The sequence below is a fragment of the Cicer arietinum genome, chromosome 5 (assembly GCF_000331145.2).
Source record: "Cicer arietinum cultivar CDC Frontier isolate Library 1 chromosome 5, Cicar.CDCFrontier_v2.0, whole genome shotgun sequence".
In the NCBI taxonomy this organism is placed as follows: Eukaryota; Viridiplantae; Streptophyta; class Magnoliopsida; order Fabales; family Fabaceae; genus Cicer; species Cicer arietinum.
Window position 1 is genome coordinate 35,119,879 of NC_021164.2, and position 18,717 is coordinate 35,138,595.

Consider the following 18,717-nt stretch of genomic DNA (forward strand, 5'->3'; position numbering starts at 1 on the left):
GCACATCATAGAAATAACATATATAACGAAAATTAGTCAGAAAATTTATCATCATATATTCTAAAATAATTTTAACATTAAATTAATTATTTAAAATCGTACTTAACTAATAAAATAGTTTCTTATAAAATTTAGGGTGTTACACCAACTACCTTCCCATCCACATGATACTAACTGGTCGGAAGATCCTGGTTCTCATTTGAGGGCAAAGCCCAGATTTCCACAATAGTTGTAAAGGTCACAAACCGAAATTAACAATTAACACATAACATTTAAGTTTTAAATGCACAAAATATCCTTTCAACTTAGCATGCACCTTGAAAGGGTTTCTATATGCCAAACATGCATAAACAAGGTTGAAAAATGAAGTTTTTAACAAAATTGCATTGTTGTTCGAATAAAGTATCTCCATATTCGAATACAAGGCCGTTTCAGCAATCAGCAGCAAAAACAGCATGTCTGTATTCGAATACAGCCTTCTGTATTCGACTACACATAAGTCAGCAGCAAAAACAACATGTTTGTATTCGAATACAACCTTCTGTATTCGAATACACATTAGACAGTAGCAGAAAAACAGCAAAATTCAGCTTTTAAAAGGGTTTCGAAATCAATCAACACTTACACACAAATCCAAACAATCACACTTAGCAATTATAGCACAATCACCATGACGACTTGAGTTTCAAAAAGGTTTTGCAATCAATCACACTTACACACAATTTCAAAACATTCACACTTAGCAATTATAGCACAATCACCACGACAACTTGAGTTTCGAAATGGTTTTGCAATCAATCATACTTACACACAGTTCCACAACATCCACACTTGGAAATTATAACACAATCACCATGACAACTTGAGTTCAAACACTCAATCATAATCTTGAATCAAACACGACTCGCGTGCCAAGCACCTTAAACACAATTCCACAACATCCACACTTGGCAATTATAACACAATCACCACGACAACATAAGTTTCGAAATGGTTTTGCAATCAATCACACTTACACACAATTCCACAACATCCACACTTGGAAATTATAACACAATCACCATGACAACTTGAGTTCAAACACTCAATCATAATCTTGAATCAAACACGACTCGCGTGCCAAGCACCTTAATGCAATGCGTATATGCCAAAATGCATGGACTCGGAATTCCAAACCAAAACCCTCATCGAAGGGGCGTAAATCATAATTGTATTGCCTATCACATGCCTTATACTAATTATCAAGGTGCCACCCACACAAGGCATGCACGATTTACTAAAGTGTCGCCTATCACAGGCCTTACACTATTTTCTAGAGTGCAATCGCTCACAGAGCAGAACGCTCTAGAGTGCAATCTCTCACAGATCAACACGACGCAATAATCCTTGTAAGGATAAGATGAACCAACAAATCACATGGAATCATCTCGTGGCCCATCCGGTCACCACTATCACCATGGCCCATCCAGTCGCCATGTACAATGAAATGCAGGAGCATACTCTGACTCTATTCACGACAATCATTAAGTAAATGCAGATATTAAAAGATTCCCCATTTTAAATACTCATTTAACTCTCACGATTTTCACGATAATTCATTAAGTAAATGCAGATATTAAAAGATTCCTCATTTTTAATACTCGTTTAACTTTAATGATTTTCAAATTCCACACAGAGCATACTCAAACATTTATTTTCCACCACACACATCAAATTTAATCCACAATATACATTAAATTAGATCAAATCAAATTCCACAAAATCCACAACAAGTTCAATCATCAATCACCCATAATTTCCACATTTTCAACATGAATCATGACAAATCAAGTGTCACAAACCACACCTCAAACATCTCAAATTTTATTTCCTCAAAACAGACATAAATGAATCAAACTCATTTTCCACCAATTCACATAAGTTTTTTCTTCAAAATTTCATAATTTTAATTTATGAACACATCAAATTTCTTTTCCTCAACACACATAGATGAATCAAATCCTTTTCCATGAAAACACTCATCAATTTCACCAAAAACCCAATTCCAAACTTTCACCCATAAAAGCATTAAATTCATTTTCCCCAAATCTACAGTTCAAACCCAACAAATTTATTTTCCACACAACCACAAATAAGTCCCTAAATGCAAACTAAAAGTTTGGAAGGAGCCTTTACCTTTACGATAGCTCTAACACGCGATTACGGTACCGTAATTAATTCCGGTAAAATCTCCGCTCGCGACGTCGCTTCCAAAGTTAGTTCACTAGCACCGTAGCGTGGAGGTGAGCAACTTTCCCTTCTATCACTTCTCGAAACGAAGATCAAACGTCGAAGAAAAGTGGAGTTTTGTGATTGACGATTTTGAAAACCCTTAATACCGTTTTTCTCCGTTTTCGAATTAAAGAAGAAGAAGGAAGCTGGAAATTTGTTCTTTCTCACCCACTAAACCTTGAGTTTCTTTTCTTGAAGCAAAAGAAGGAAAAAGAAAGTGGAAGGAAGGAGGAAAAAGAAAAAAGGTTCTCGCAAGGCTGGGAGGAAGACGTTTTCTTCCCTCTGTTTCCTTATTTTCTTTTCCATCTCCTTTTAACATATATAAATATATTACTTATACTAATAATATATAGCGAACAAGGAGGGAAACGTATTTTAGTTCCTCTGTTTCCTTCTCTATCTCCTTTTCAACATATATATAATATATCACTTATACTAATAATATATATATATATATATATATATATATATATATATATATTATAATTAAAACTAAACCCACAATTATCTAACAACTCTTACATACACCACCTTACTCATATTTCAAACTATTTTGATAAAAATATCTACTCTTGTCGCAACTCAATTGACAAATAAAATTTTCTGCAACTAGAGATATTTTTAACAAAATTGTTTGGTATTAAACTCTTCGTAACATAAATAAATTATTCTCCGACAAATAATTTTAATCCAATTTCCAAAAATATATTTTTGGCATTTAACTCACTCAATACCAAAAACTGAGCTAACAGCCTAAGAAATTCTACACAAAATACCCTAAAATTGTATAATTTAGGATTTAAAATTAAGGGTCTTACATATTGTGTTTAAATGAATTTTAATAATTATATTTATTATTTTTGTCCTTGTATTTAATAAACTTGTTTTAATTGTATCAAAATTTAAATTTAATTTGTATGCATCGACAATGTCAAGATATTTTACACTGTCAGTTAATCATAATTATCAGATTAATAAAATCGTTTGACTTTTATCAAAATTATTTTTAATGTCACACTTATGGATTGTTGCGATGTGCTGATAGAGTAAAATGTTTTACACTAACAATCATAACAATTAAACTCCTAAAATTTTGTGTTTGAAAAAAACTAGATTTTTAGTAACTAATTTTTAATTATCAAAAATTTCAACCCAAATTTAATCTACTACTTCTTTTTAATGAGCATTAGGGGTTTGACTATCAATATATTTTTGTAATTTACAACTTAATTCGTATATACAATATTAATTTCTTTTTATCCATTAAAACTTTAAAAATATGGTCACCCCAAAGTTTTTGTTCAAACTCTATCACTGTCAAGAATAACCACATAAAATAAATCTCAAATCGAGATTCTGATCCCAAAAACAAAAAGAGGAGGTTCTTCCAATGAATCTGGGAGAAAATAATGGTGGACACGTATGCGCTGAACAACACCACCAAAAGTGGGTTTCACACGTATGGAGAGAAGTGGCACATGGTGGCGCTTTTTGCTGCAATCTGTTCGATTTTTCGTGAAGGTTCTATTGTTGTGGTTGGCGAGGGAAATGCGCAATAAGAAATAAAGATGTTCAAAAAGTGGGTGATGAAAAAAAATAGGATCAACAATATTATTTGTGGTACAAAAAGAAAATGACTAAGAGAGAAAGAAAGACTACAATGAAGGTAGTAAAAGAAAAGACCACAATGAAAATGGAAAGCGACAAAGAAAATCATAATGGAAACTAGGGTTTATGTTGAATTTAAGTGTGAGTAGTCAAGTTCCACATCAAATAAGAATGAACTAAATGTTAAATATATGAGAATGGTGATCCATATACTCATTGTCTTAAGGTTTTGTGTGAAGATGTAGTGTCAAAGTCTCTTGTGGTTAAACTTGGACGGGGGAGCGTGATTGGATCCTTGAATGGAAAGTATTCCTAACGGTGTAGTTAGAAGACGGGTTGCATTGGTAATAACAGTGGTACATGTATATAGACGTGAAAGAGTTAGAGTTAAGGAGGAGATTGTGGGGTTCAAGTGTGAGTAGTTAAGTCTCATGTAGACTAAAAACGTGGTAAATGTTGGATATATAAGAGTGACGACCCATATACCTAATGCTTTAAGAATTTGGATGGAGATGGTAAATGTTGGATATATAAGAGTGGCGACCCATATATCTAATGCTTTAAGAATTTGGATGGAGATGTGGTGTTAAAGTGTTTTGTGGCCCTGAAGCATTTGGCTTATTGTTGCTCCTACGATCTCTCAAACTTCCCAAATCGGTTGCTTTAGTGGCCTTACCATCTGGTCGGCCCAGTGGATGTGTTGGTTAATTCAACACTATAATACAAGCCATACCCATATTCCAGAAACCAATTTATTTACTTCATCACTGTGGAAGAAAGAAAAGGTTGAGTTATACTTCAGTAAATTAAAATAGATGAAGGTGATATAGAAGTGTCAAATGCACAAATTAAGAAAGAAGCAAATTATTTACAAGTTTGATCTAAAGAAGAATAATATGATCTTACTTGTACAATTTCCCTAAAGATGCAACAGTATGTTGATAAAAAGAGAACATGCTAATAAGTTAAAGTCACAAAGAAAACCATAAGGAAATAATCACTAGTCAAGCACTTCTAAAATTGCAATAACCAAATACTTGTGGCAACTTAACCACAAAAGAACTACCTTTCAAATCATAAATCTGGAACATTAAAATTCAATTATAGATAACCCAAAAATAAGAGAACATGGGCAAACCAAAGACGCTGAAGTCTCAAATGCAAAAGCGAAACAGACAACGTCAAAAAGAACAACTAATGGAGTGAGGGTAAAGAATTGGAAAACCATAAGGAAATAATCTGTTGGAACTGGTTAGTACATAATTGAAATTGGGGTACCGAATTCTTTATTGAATTTAAACAGAATTTGAGTTTACAATTCTGTTTGGGCAGAATTGATAAACGATTACAAGAATATCCACTCCAAGAATTTGAGAGCTTGGTCTCTCCCTTTCCAATAATCAATCAGAAATTTCCTACCCTTCTATCTATAATTTCCTACTTTTATTTGCTCCATAACTGCTTTAGAGCAGCAGTTACTGCCTGATTTACAACTTAAATTGACACAATAACTGCCTAAATAAAAAATAACTGCATTATAAATTCAGTTCCCATTTAAAATTCTAACTTTTGACCCTCCTCTTATAATATTTAGTTATAAGAGGCCTAACATAATCACTAGTCAAGCACTTCTAAAATTGCAATAACCAAATACTTGTGGCAACTTAACCACAGAAGAACTACCTTTCAAATCATAAATCTCGAACATTAAAATTCAATTCTAGATAACCCAAAAATAAGAGAACATGGGCAAACCAAAGACGTTGAAGTCTTAAATGCAAATGCGAAACAGACAACGTTAACAAAGAACAACTAATGGAGTGAGGATAAAGAATTGGCAGGTAAGATTTAGTTTTATGCACTCTACAACTTTGAGACAGTTGAAAGAGGAATTTCAACTTATCAACAGAAATTTTATTTTTGGGTTTTCTCAAGTTTAAAGGGGCTTTTAAAAAGACTTGGTTAAATTATTGTCAAGTGAACGTCAATTGCCAAATTTTAGGTGCGGAAACGATTTTACATACATTGGAAAGTTGACAAATAACACAAAAATTGGAACATAATGAAATTACTATAAACATGGTTGACAAGTCCCCACTTTATTGCTTCTTTTTTGTTTTATTTACCAACCTTAGAGATAACTAATAACAAGCCCTGTGGCAATTTTAATTATCCAATTGATAAATTAATTAACCAATTATCAAAAAGCATACCAAATTCCTCATTCAAAATTCAAGGCGGTGGAGATAGTTACATTAGTGAAAGGGTTGAAGTCTGCATGATGCCACATATTGTACACATAGCCAGCCACATACATATTCATTCAACTTCAACACAAAACACCAGATATCTTCTACCTCGTTCACAAGAGATTTAAATTTCGAAATTCCATCAAACATTATTCAGGAACTCTACATAAATAATTATGACTTGATCAAGAGTACGTATTAGGTAATATCTCGACAGTAAAGCACTATAGAACTCAATAGGTTCTGCTTAAGTACAAAAGAAAATTGAGTTATACAAAAGTTGATGACAAAGGTGGAGATGTGAACAAGACTAAAGAAGAGCAATTAGCTACCATGATAAGAGAGTCTAGTAAAAGGTCAAACATATAGCAAGTCTGTTATTGTAGGCAATGTTACCTTTCTACATTTTCAACCTCCAAGAGACTTATTTTGCAACTGCAACCTTTCATCTCTTAATCACATGGTAATAACTCCTTCTGCTTTGATGTTATAGGTATCTAACCTTTTTCTCGGAAGCCTGTGTTGTGCTGTAACAGAGAATTGTTGTGAATAAACACATTTTTTCTTACTATATATTGAATATGATTTGTTCTAGTCATCATAATGCTCTAAAGTTATTAATCTAGTTTTATAACAGGTCATCAATCATCTTCTGGAAAGAAGCCATGTGCAAACTAACATACTGACATGTAAAGTATCATGTAAATATACACACATTCATTGGTACATCCAAACATATAAGTTTGTAAATATGCGTGTTTTATTTCTTCACCAATAATAACGTAATCTTTTGGTTTCAATCCGTTTATGCATCTGTATAGGTCGTAAACATGTGACAAAATCTAACTTATGCTTACCATATTATTTGATCAATACATAAGTTGTGCAGCTAGGACACTTCCATAGATGCCAAATGTTATAGTAAAGTTCTGGATTACAATGTTTTTCAATAATCCAAGACTGTTTAATAGTTATTGAAGTCAATTAATTACATAGAGACATGATAGGATATACATAAAATGATGCAGAGATGACAAGAATTTTTGAACTTTGAAAAGGAAAACATAGAAGGAGAATTAATTCTAGAAGCTGGTTTAAAGACTAAAAAAAATAGAAAAACTAAATTATGAAAAGGCAACATTGAAACAAAGAAATGAAGAAAAATATCATACGATCAAATTGTTTTGGAGACAAATTAAGAAAGTAAAATTCTTTAATAAAATTGAATTAACCTGATTTGAAAACAATGGTAAAATATGTCAATAAGAAACTCAATCCTGCTGCAGCATACAAAGAAATGGACACCATGAAACTTAATTCTGGAAATTCTCTTAATAATCCCTTACTTAACTTTATGATATAATAAAAATAATTAAATTGCAGCTATGTTTTGTTCTCTTATTCCTGCACTTGACTGGACAGAGCACACAATCAAATAAATAATCTCAGGATGACAGATAGAAAAGGGGCAATTAATTTGCAAGAAAATTTCAGATACAAATATACTACTCTGTAAGTAAAACTCATAAATAATCTATTGCTTTATTTCTCAAATGAAGATTAATAACTGTAGAGTCCAGTCTCTATTTTCACAGTTAAACCATTTAAATAACGACACTATTACCAAACCACTGGATTTTACATCTCTCTCCTCCTTAGGAGCATTATGATATGCAAAGAACTAATATTAATAACACACATATAAAGTATCATGTACACAAATTCATCTCTCTATTGCTTTATTTCCAATTCCTCAAATCAAATCAATTATAAAAATCAAGAAAAGGGGAAACGTGATGAGAAAGATAGAGAGATGAATTTGAAATAATAAATAAACAACAAAATTAATTATTACCTTTGAGTTGAAGTTCACTGTCATTACCGCGCGGTCTAAGATTATGTCTTTAGTTAATCCAAACACAGCTTTATTAATTTAGAATATTGATTACCATTGAAAGCAAAACACAACATTTATCAACAAAAAAAAACACACAGCTGTATATTTGTGTTTTGGGCACAAGAAATTAATAAATCGATTATTAATAATGAATGCAAAAGATTTACTCTAAAATAAAAATAAAAAAAGATTTTATTACCGTTGAAATTGATTAATTCCCGCGAGAGAGCGCGTAATCCAGTGTGCTTATGGGTTTAGATACTTATTTGTGATCCAAACAAGGCTTGTTCAATTTAATTAGTTACCGTTGAAAGAAAAACCCTACAAATTACCTATAAGTTTGGACACGTACCCTCTATTATTGTATTCACGTTAATTACTCTTCTTCTTGCGCACGCTAATCGATCCAACATTCTTACATTCTTTGTCTTGTTGACTGTTGAGAGCTTTTATTTCTGTTTCTTCCTTTTCTGCTTTGATCACCGCACGGGCTTTTGTTCTTCCGCCACTGATTCCCTGCACAATAGCGAGCTTTCCATTTACATCACCGGCATCGGTGGTTCCGCAGTCACTGGAAGTTTCTCTTTTCTTCAATACCAACCACTCCGTCGTTTCGCAGGTTTTCTACTTTTTTTATAGAAAAGATTTTTGCATTTTTGTTTAATTTATTTATTGTTAATACTAAAATTATATTATTTATCACCCTCACTTATTCTTATTTTCAATTGCTAATTATTTTTATTTCTTTATATATTTTCAGTGTAAAAAATAATCAATTTTTATTTTCATATAAATGGAGAATCAACATTATCATGCAATTAGAGCAACAGGAGTAACCGAAGAAGTCAACCTTTTACCAAGGAGTGTCGTTTTTTATAGTACCGTATGAGACGAACATTTCATTCTTGATGAAAACATCAATGATATTAGGGAGGTTTCAATGACAAGAACAAATTTTGAAACTATTTACAATCTTCCAAGAATAGAAATCGAAGAAGGAATAACAGAGTTTGAAGAAATGACATGTTCTATATGTCTTATAGAGTTATTAGTTGGGTCAAAAGTAGTTATGTTGTCTTATTGCCATATCTATCACGACCATTGCATTATAAAGTGGCTAGATAGATCTAACACGTGTCCTTTGTGTCGTGGGTCATGAAATTCTTTTTTTCATCTTTAGATTCTTTATAGTTTAAATTCAACTATATGTAAACAATTTAATGCAAATATATACTTTCTTTTAATGTGTTTATTTTTGTTTCTTCTTCTTTTTTATGTTAATATAAACTAGATATTAATTAGCACATAATTTAATAATTGGCGTGAATTGAATTTGAAAACCAATTCATTAATATGTTGGCCTATTAGAGTCAAAATATAAGATGACACATAATCAAATAAAAAACTAATAATATATGTATTAGAAGTTGGAGATGAAATGCAAGTGAACATTGTAAAGAGTTTAAAAGTTTTATCTCCTTGTTTTTCGAAAATCATGTGGTGATGATTATCAAATCAACGAACAAATCTATTTTCGCTTTGCGTTTTTTACTATCTCGTCAAAATCAACATTATCCTTTTTTTAATGATAAAAATAAAGTAAGAATCTTTTTTTGAATTCAGAAATGCTAAATGTCACAATTTTTTGTCACAAAGGAGTAAACTAACCAATAAAATACTTGTCTAACCAAACATAGTGGTTAACAAATTAATAGGATTGATCATCTGCTGACTGCATCGTAAGATAGTTGTTTGTGATATACAAAATTTTCATTTTAAATTATTAGAATCAAGATAATCCTTACTCTCTGACTAACATGAGTCAAGAGCATCTACTGCACACAGAACCATTTACACATCTGGAAAAAAGCGTGAAAATAAATAAAGTTATATGGAATCATTTAAAAACGTGGTTTCTAATTTTACATCTTAAAAATCAAACACGCTAGTATTATTTTTCAACTACCTCAATTGAAATAAACTGCATTAGTTTATCACATCAAAATTTCGTTATCTCAAGATTCTAAAAGCAAATAAGAGACAAAAAACTAAAACTGTAGCATGAATTACTTATATTCATCAAGTGCTATATATCTTTTATTCTCATTATAACCAATTCTACTAATGGCCAATTTCAATGGAAAATATTCGGCATGCCCTATTAACACTACTATCCTTCAATGCGAATTAATTTCTCTATATTTTTTTGACAAATTTCAAGATTCACTTGAACATTCTGTTGCACTTATTATGCGTTCCTATTTGGTAGTAAGTACTTTTTTATTTTGAAAATAGAAATGATGTTGTTTTAGATTAAAACTGAAAGCATATAAGAAATGTTTTTTAATTGAAATTGTATTAAATTAAAAAATTTCAAGAATTTAATAGGTTTGATAAACTACAAAATTATGCACTCTAAAGCTTTGAGACATTTGAAAAGATAGACTAATGGTGGTAAAGAAAGAATAACCTTCCTTAAATAGGATTTTCAACTTATCAACACTAATTTTGTTTATGGCTTTTCACAAGTTCAAAGGGCATTACAAATAAGTTGGTTAATCTAGTTTCAAGTGAATGCAAATTGCCAAATGTTAGACGCATAACCGGTTAAACAAACATTTGAAAGTTGACAAATAACTCAAAATTTAATAAAAATAAAAACAACATTTTCTTAAGATTACTTTGGAGTGAGCTACCCGAACAGTTTTCTGAAGATGGCTTTGGAGTGAACTACCCTAATGGTTGAACTCAAATAAACAATAGTTTAGACTACTTTCATTATGTTCTAAACTCAGTTATTTGTCAACTTTCCAATGTTTGTCTAACTTGTTTTGCACCTAAAATTTGACAATTTGAATTCACTTGACAATAGATTAACTAATGAATTAGCAATGTCCTTTGAAATTGTGAAAACCCATAAACAAAGTTAGTGTTGATAAGCTCAATTTCCTCTTAATGAAAGTTTATTCTTTCTTTACCACCATTAGTCTATCTTTTTTACACCATTGTTATGAAAAATTGTTCTCTTAAGATGGCTTTGGAGTGAGCTACCCCAATGGTTTTTAGCTGTAGTTAAAAAATATTCCATTCAAAATCATTTTATTTGTTCATTTAAAGAACACTTCAAAGAGATATCCATGGAAGGTATGATGACAGAAAATGAAGGCAACAAATCATACAAAGCACGACATATATGAAGCAAGTTCACCTTCCTTCTGACGAAGTGCAGCCTCAAAAGAACTGAGTGTCATGCTCTTCATATAGTAAGGACTCATGCTTAGTTCTCCTGAGTTTCTCCTTCAGAAAAACTCTCAGATGAATCCAGTGATGCTTGACGAAAATAGCTTTCTTCTATGCTTCCAAGGGAGCTTGAACTGGAGATTTTACGGGACAAATTCCCTACATCATAAAGTATGTTATCGAAAATATCGCAGACAAGATAATTGGGCCAAATGATGTAAAAAGAAGCAACACATCACACCATTCTCAAAAGCAGAATTATGTTTTGTTGTGGGAGTTTGATCTGATGATGGCATAGAAGGAACACTCAAAATCAGAATTATGCTTTGTTGTGAGAGTTTGATATGATGATGGCACATAATGAACACAGACAACCATCTCTAGCTCTGATCGAGCAAACTTTTCTTTTTCTATTTCCTGGAAAAAAAAACAAAGTGCTTGATTCAAGAACTAATTGAAAAACAATAATAAAATAAATGGTATTTAACATTGTTACCAGAAATACCATATCCCATCACTTTTTTGTTTTCATTTTCATACATTCAAATTTCAATTCCATAGATTTCTCAAATATTCTACATTAGGTCACTAACATATCTTCTATCCCAAGCACTTACATCATGTCTTGAAAGGTACTTGAAAAAGCAAGTTGACTTCTTTTGTTAAATTTTTTGGAAAAAACCATGCCGCATGAAACCAAATATGTTTCTTTAGCTGGTTCATTCAATGACCGAAGTAATGTAATAATTGAAAGATAAGAGCAATTTAATGCAAGAAGAAACTGAAAGTTTCATATAACATTGATATCACTTAATGATGCAAGTTTGAAGCCAGAAGCAGAAACTTTACCTGCTGAAGAAGCTCCTTGTGCATCAATGCCTCATGCAACTCTTGCTTGTGTTTCTGTCTTAAATCTCTAATATCTTCTTCAACCTATCTCGCACGACCTTCTTGAGTGTGAACTTTCTCCTTTGCAGCAAGATAAAGATAACTTCTGCCCTGACAATCACAGTAATTAAGTACCTGCTAGGTCAAAAATACTACTAGTGGAAAAGCAAACTCCATTGATTCCTCCAAATTGCTGGCATACCATAAGTCCTACTCCAATCTGGTCATGTATCAAAATTAGTTAACTGAAAGGAAATAACTTCATATTTTCATTATACAACAATAACATGAGAAGTTAGAAAAGAACATGAGAGGTATACCTACCTACCGTGAGTGAGCGCAAATATCTTCTTTGAAACAAATCTAGCACCTTCGGTTTTGGCAGCCGATGTACTAGTTATATAATCATGTGTGACAATCACATATACACCACCTTAATTGCATTTTATTTGGAGGCAAAGTCACAGATTCATATTCAACATTGACATATAGTTACCTGAATTTCTTCTGCCTCTTGAGATATATCAGCATCTTTACTGCGAAGTATTTGCAATGCTGCCACAAAATCTTTTGCACGTCCTCTCACTACGCGAAAAACTGCATTTTACAGCGCTTTTTTTAATCCATTTACAGCGCTTTTTCAAAAAAAAAAAAGCGTTGTGGAATCGAGCGCTGTAAATGATACAACAGCGCTTTTAAAAAAGCGCTATAAAACATGTAAATATAACGCGCGCTTGTTATGCACATTTTACAGCGCTTTTGCAACAAAGCGCTGTAACATGCACCCCATTATATGAGTTATGGGTCTGCATTTTACAGCGCTTTTTAACAAAAGCGCTGTAAAATGCACACCCATTATAAGAAATTATGGGTCTGCATTTTACAGCGCTTTTTTGAGAAAGCGCTGTAAAATGCACACCCATTATATGAATTTATGGGTCTGCATTTTACAGCGCTTTTGTTGTACATTTTACAGCGCTTTCTCAAGAAAGCGCTGTAAAATGTACACCATTATAGCGCTTTACAACAACATTTTACAGCGCTTTTTAAAAAAAGCGCTGTAAAATGTGTTTTTTTTTTTAACGCTGTAAATTAAATATTTGAAATGAAAAGCGCTTTTTAGCTTTTTATGGCATTTTTTTTAGAAAGCGCTGTCTTTTATCTTTGTATCCAAAATTATTTTGATCCAAAATCAGTTCACAATCAGTGCACACAACAACAAAACATATTCAAATACCATAAGCAGTTCACACAATCAGTAGAACAAAAATCAGAACTCTGTAACTTAATTAACATATATGTAACTCTGTAACTCTGTAATTTACAACCTAATTAACTACATTCAGATACATATATATAACCTAATTTAAAACCTAATTAACTACATTTAGATACATATATATAACCTAATTTAAAACCTAATTAACTACATTTAGATACATATATATAACCTAATTTAAAACCTAATTAACTACATTTAGATACATATATATAACCTAATTTAAAACCTAATTAACTACATTTAGATACATATATATAACCTAATTTACAACCAAATTAACTACATTCAGATACATATATATAACCTAATTTACAACCAAATTAACTACATTCAGATACATATATATAACCTAATTTACAACCAAATTAACTACATTCAGATACATATATATAACCTAATTTACAACCAAATTAACTACATTCAGATACATATATATAACCTAATTTACAACCAAATTAACTACATTCAGATACATATATATAACCTAATTTACAACCAAATTAACTACATTCAGATACATATATATAACCTAATTTACAACCAAATTAACTACATTCAGATACATATATATAACCTAATTTACAACCAAATTAACTACATTCAGATACATATATATAACCTAATTTACAACCAAATTAACTACATTCAGATACATATATATAACCTAATTTACAACCAAATTAACTACATTCAGATACATATATATAACCTAATTTACAACCAAATTAACTACATTCAGATACATATATATAACCTAATTTACAACCAAATTAACTACATTCAGATACATATATATAACCTAATTTACAACCAAATTAACTACATTCAGATACATATATATAACCTAATTTACAACCAAATTAACTACATTCAGATACATATATATAACCTAATTTACAACCAAATTAACTACATTCAGATACATATATATAACCTAATTTACAACCAAATTAACTACATTCAGATACATATATATAACCTAATTTACAACCAAATTAACTACATTCAGATACATATATATAACCTAATTTACAACCAAATTAACTACATTCAGATACATATATATAACCTAATTTACAACCAAATTAACTACATTCAGATACATATATATAACCTAATTTACAACCAAATTAACTACATTCAGATACATATATATAACCTAATTTACAACCAAATTAACTACATTCAGATACATATATATAACCTAATTTACAACCAAATTAACTACATTCAGATACATATATATAACCTAATTTACAACCAAATTAACTACATTCAGATACATATATATAACCTAATTTACAACCAAATTAACTACATTCAGATACATATATATAACCTAATTTACAACCAAATTAACTACATTCAGATACATATATATAACCTAATTTACAACCAAATTAACTACATTCAGATACATATATATAACCTAATTTACAACCAAATTAACTACATTCAGATACATATATATAACCTAATTTACAACCAAATTAACTACATTCAGATACATATATATAACCTAATTTACAACCAAATTAACTACATTCAGATACATATATATAACCTAATTTACAACCAAATTAACTACATTCAGATACATATATATAACCTAATTTACAACCAAATTAACTACATTCAGATACATATATATAACCTAATTTACAACCAAATTAACTACATTCAGATACATATATATAACCTAATTTACAACCAAATTAACTACATTCAGATACATATATATAACCTAATTTACAACCAAATTAACTACATTCAGATACATATATATAACCTAATTTACAACCAAATTAACTACATTCAGATACATATATATAACCTAATTTACAACCAAATTAACTACATTCAGATACATATATATAACCTAATTTACAACCAAATTAACTACATTCAGATACATATATATAACCTAATTTACAACCAAATTAACTACATTCAGATACATATATATAACCTAATTTACAACCAAATTAACTACATTCAGATACATATATATAACCTAATTTACAACCAAATTAACTACATTCAGATACATATATATAACCTAATTTACAACCAAATTAACTACATTCAGATACATATATATAACCTAATTTACAACCAAATTAACTACATTCAGATACATATATATAACCTAATTTACAACCAAATTAACTACATTCAGATACATATATATAACCTAATTTACAACCAAATTAACTACATTCAGATACATATATATAACCTAATTTACAACCAAATTAACTACATTCAGATACATATATATAACCTAATTTACAACCAAATTAACTACATTCAGATACATATATATAACCTAATTTACAACCAAATTAACTACATTCAGATACATATATATAACCTAATTTACAACCAAATTAACTACATTCAGATACATATATATAACCTAATTTACAACCAAATTAACTACATTCAGATACATATATATAACCTAATTTACAACCAAATTAACTACATTCAGATACATATATATAACCTAATTTACAACCAAATTAACTACATTCAGATACATATATATAACCTAATTTACAACCAAATTAACTACATTCAGATACATATATATAACCTAATTTACAACCAAATTAACTACATTCAGATACATATATATAACCTAATTTACAACCAAATTAACTACATTCAGATACATATATATAACCTAATTTACAACCAAATTAACTACATTCAGATACATATATATAACCTAATTTACAACCAAATTAACTACATTCAGATACATATATATAACCTAATTTACAACCAAATTAACTACATTCAGATACATATATATAACCTAATTTACAACCAAATTAACTACATTCAGATACATATATATAACCTAATTTACAACCAAATTAACTACATTCAGATACATATATATAACCTAATTTACAACCAAATTAACTACATTCAGATACATATATATAACCTAATTTACAACCAAATTAACTACATTCAGATACATATATATAACCTAATTTACAACCAAATTAACTACATTCAGATACATATATATAACCTAATTTACAACCAAATTAACTACATTCAGATACATATATATAACCTAATTTACAACCAAATTAACTACATTCAGATACATATATATAACCTAATTTACAACCAAATTAACTACATTCAGATACATATATATAACCTAATTTACAACCAAATTAACTACATTCAGATACATATATATAACCTAATTTACAACCAAATTAACTACATTCAGATACATATATATAACCTAATTTACAACCAAATTAACTACATTCAGATACATATATATAACCTAATTTACAACCAAATTAACTACATTCAGATACATATATATAACCTAATTTACAACCAAATTAACTACATTCAGATACATATATATAACCTAATTTACAACCAAATTAACTACATTCAGATACATATATATAACCTAATTTACAACCAAATTAACTACATTCAGATACATATATATAACCTAATTTACAACCAAATTAACTACATTCAGATACATATATATAACCTAATTTACAACCAAATTAACTACATTCAGATACATATATATAACCTAATTTACAACCAAATTAACTACATTCAGATACATATATATAACCTAATTTACAACCAAATTAACTACATTCAGATACATATATATAACCTAATTTACAACCAAATTAACTACATTCAGATACATATATATAACCTAATTTACAACCAAATTAACTACATTCAGATACATATATATAACCTAATTTACAACCAAATTAACTACATTCAGATACATATATATAACCTAATTTACAACCAAATTAACTACATTCAGATACATATATATAACCTAATTTACAACCAAATTAACTACATTCAGATACATATATATAACCTAATTTACAACCAAATTAACTACATTCAGATACATATATATAACCTAATTTACAACCAAATTAACTACATTCAGATACATATATATAACCTAATTTACAACCAAATTAACTACATTCAGATACATATATATAACCTAATTTACAACCAAATTAACTACATTCAGATACATATATATAACCTAATTTACAACCAAATTAACTACATTCAGATACATATATATAACCTAATTTACAACCAAATTAACTACATTCAGATACATATATATAACCTAATTTACAACCAAATTAACTACATTCAGATACATATATATAACCTAATTTACAACCAAATTAACTACATTCAGATACATATATATAACCTAATTTACAACCAAATTAACTACATTCAGATACATATATATAACCTAATTTACAACCAAATTAACTACATTCAGATACATATATATAACCTAATTTACAACCAAATTAACTACATTCAGATACATATATATAACCTAATTTACAACCAAATTAACTACATTCAGATACATATATATAACCTAATTTACAACCAAATTAACTACATTCAGATACATATATATAACCTAATTTACAACCAAATTAACTACATTCAGATACATATATATAACCTAATTTACAACCAAATTAACTACATTCAGATACATATATATAACCTAATTTACAACCAAATTAACTACATTCAGATACATATATATAACCTAATTTACAACCAAATTAACTACATTCAGATACATATATATAACCTAATTTACAACCAAATTAACTACATTCAGATACATATATATAACCTAATTTACAACCAAATTAACTACATTCAGATACATATATATAACCTAATTTACAACCAAATTAACTACATTCAGATACATATATATAACCTAATTTACAACCAAATTAACTACATTCAGATACATATATATAACCTAATTTACAACCAAATTAACTACATTCAGATACATATATATAACCTAATTTACAACCAAATTAACTACATTCAGATACATATATATAACCTAATTTACAACCAAATTAACTACATTCAGATACATATATATAACCTAATTTACAACCAAATTAACTACATTCAGATACATATATATAACCTAATTTACAACCAAATTAACTACATTCAGATACATATATATAACCTAATTTACAACCAAATTAACTACATTCAGATACATATATATAACCTAATTTACAACCAAATTAACTACATTCAGATACATATATATAACCTAATTTACAACCAAATTAACTACATTCAGATACATATATATAACCTAATTTACAACCAAATTAACTACATTCAGATACATATATATAACCTAATTTACAACCAAATTAACTACATTC

At 29.1% G+C, this 18,717-nt stretch overlaps 1 long non-coding RNA gene across 1 annotated transcript; it reads right to left on the reverse strand.

Moving 5' to 3' along the window:
* Positions 1-6,338: 6,338 nt before the first annotated feature.
* LOC113784268 (uncharacterized) lies at positions 6,339-8,677 on the reverse strand. The gene is made up of 2 exons (XR_003470293.2): positions 8,378-8,677; positions 6,339-6,655 (listed from the first exon to the last, which is right to left on the reverse strand). It is a non-coding gene; the product is annotated as an uncharacterized lncRNA (long non-coding RNA).
* Positions 8,678-18,717: the final 10,040 nt, after the last annotated feature.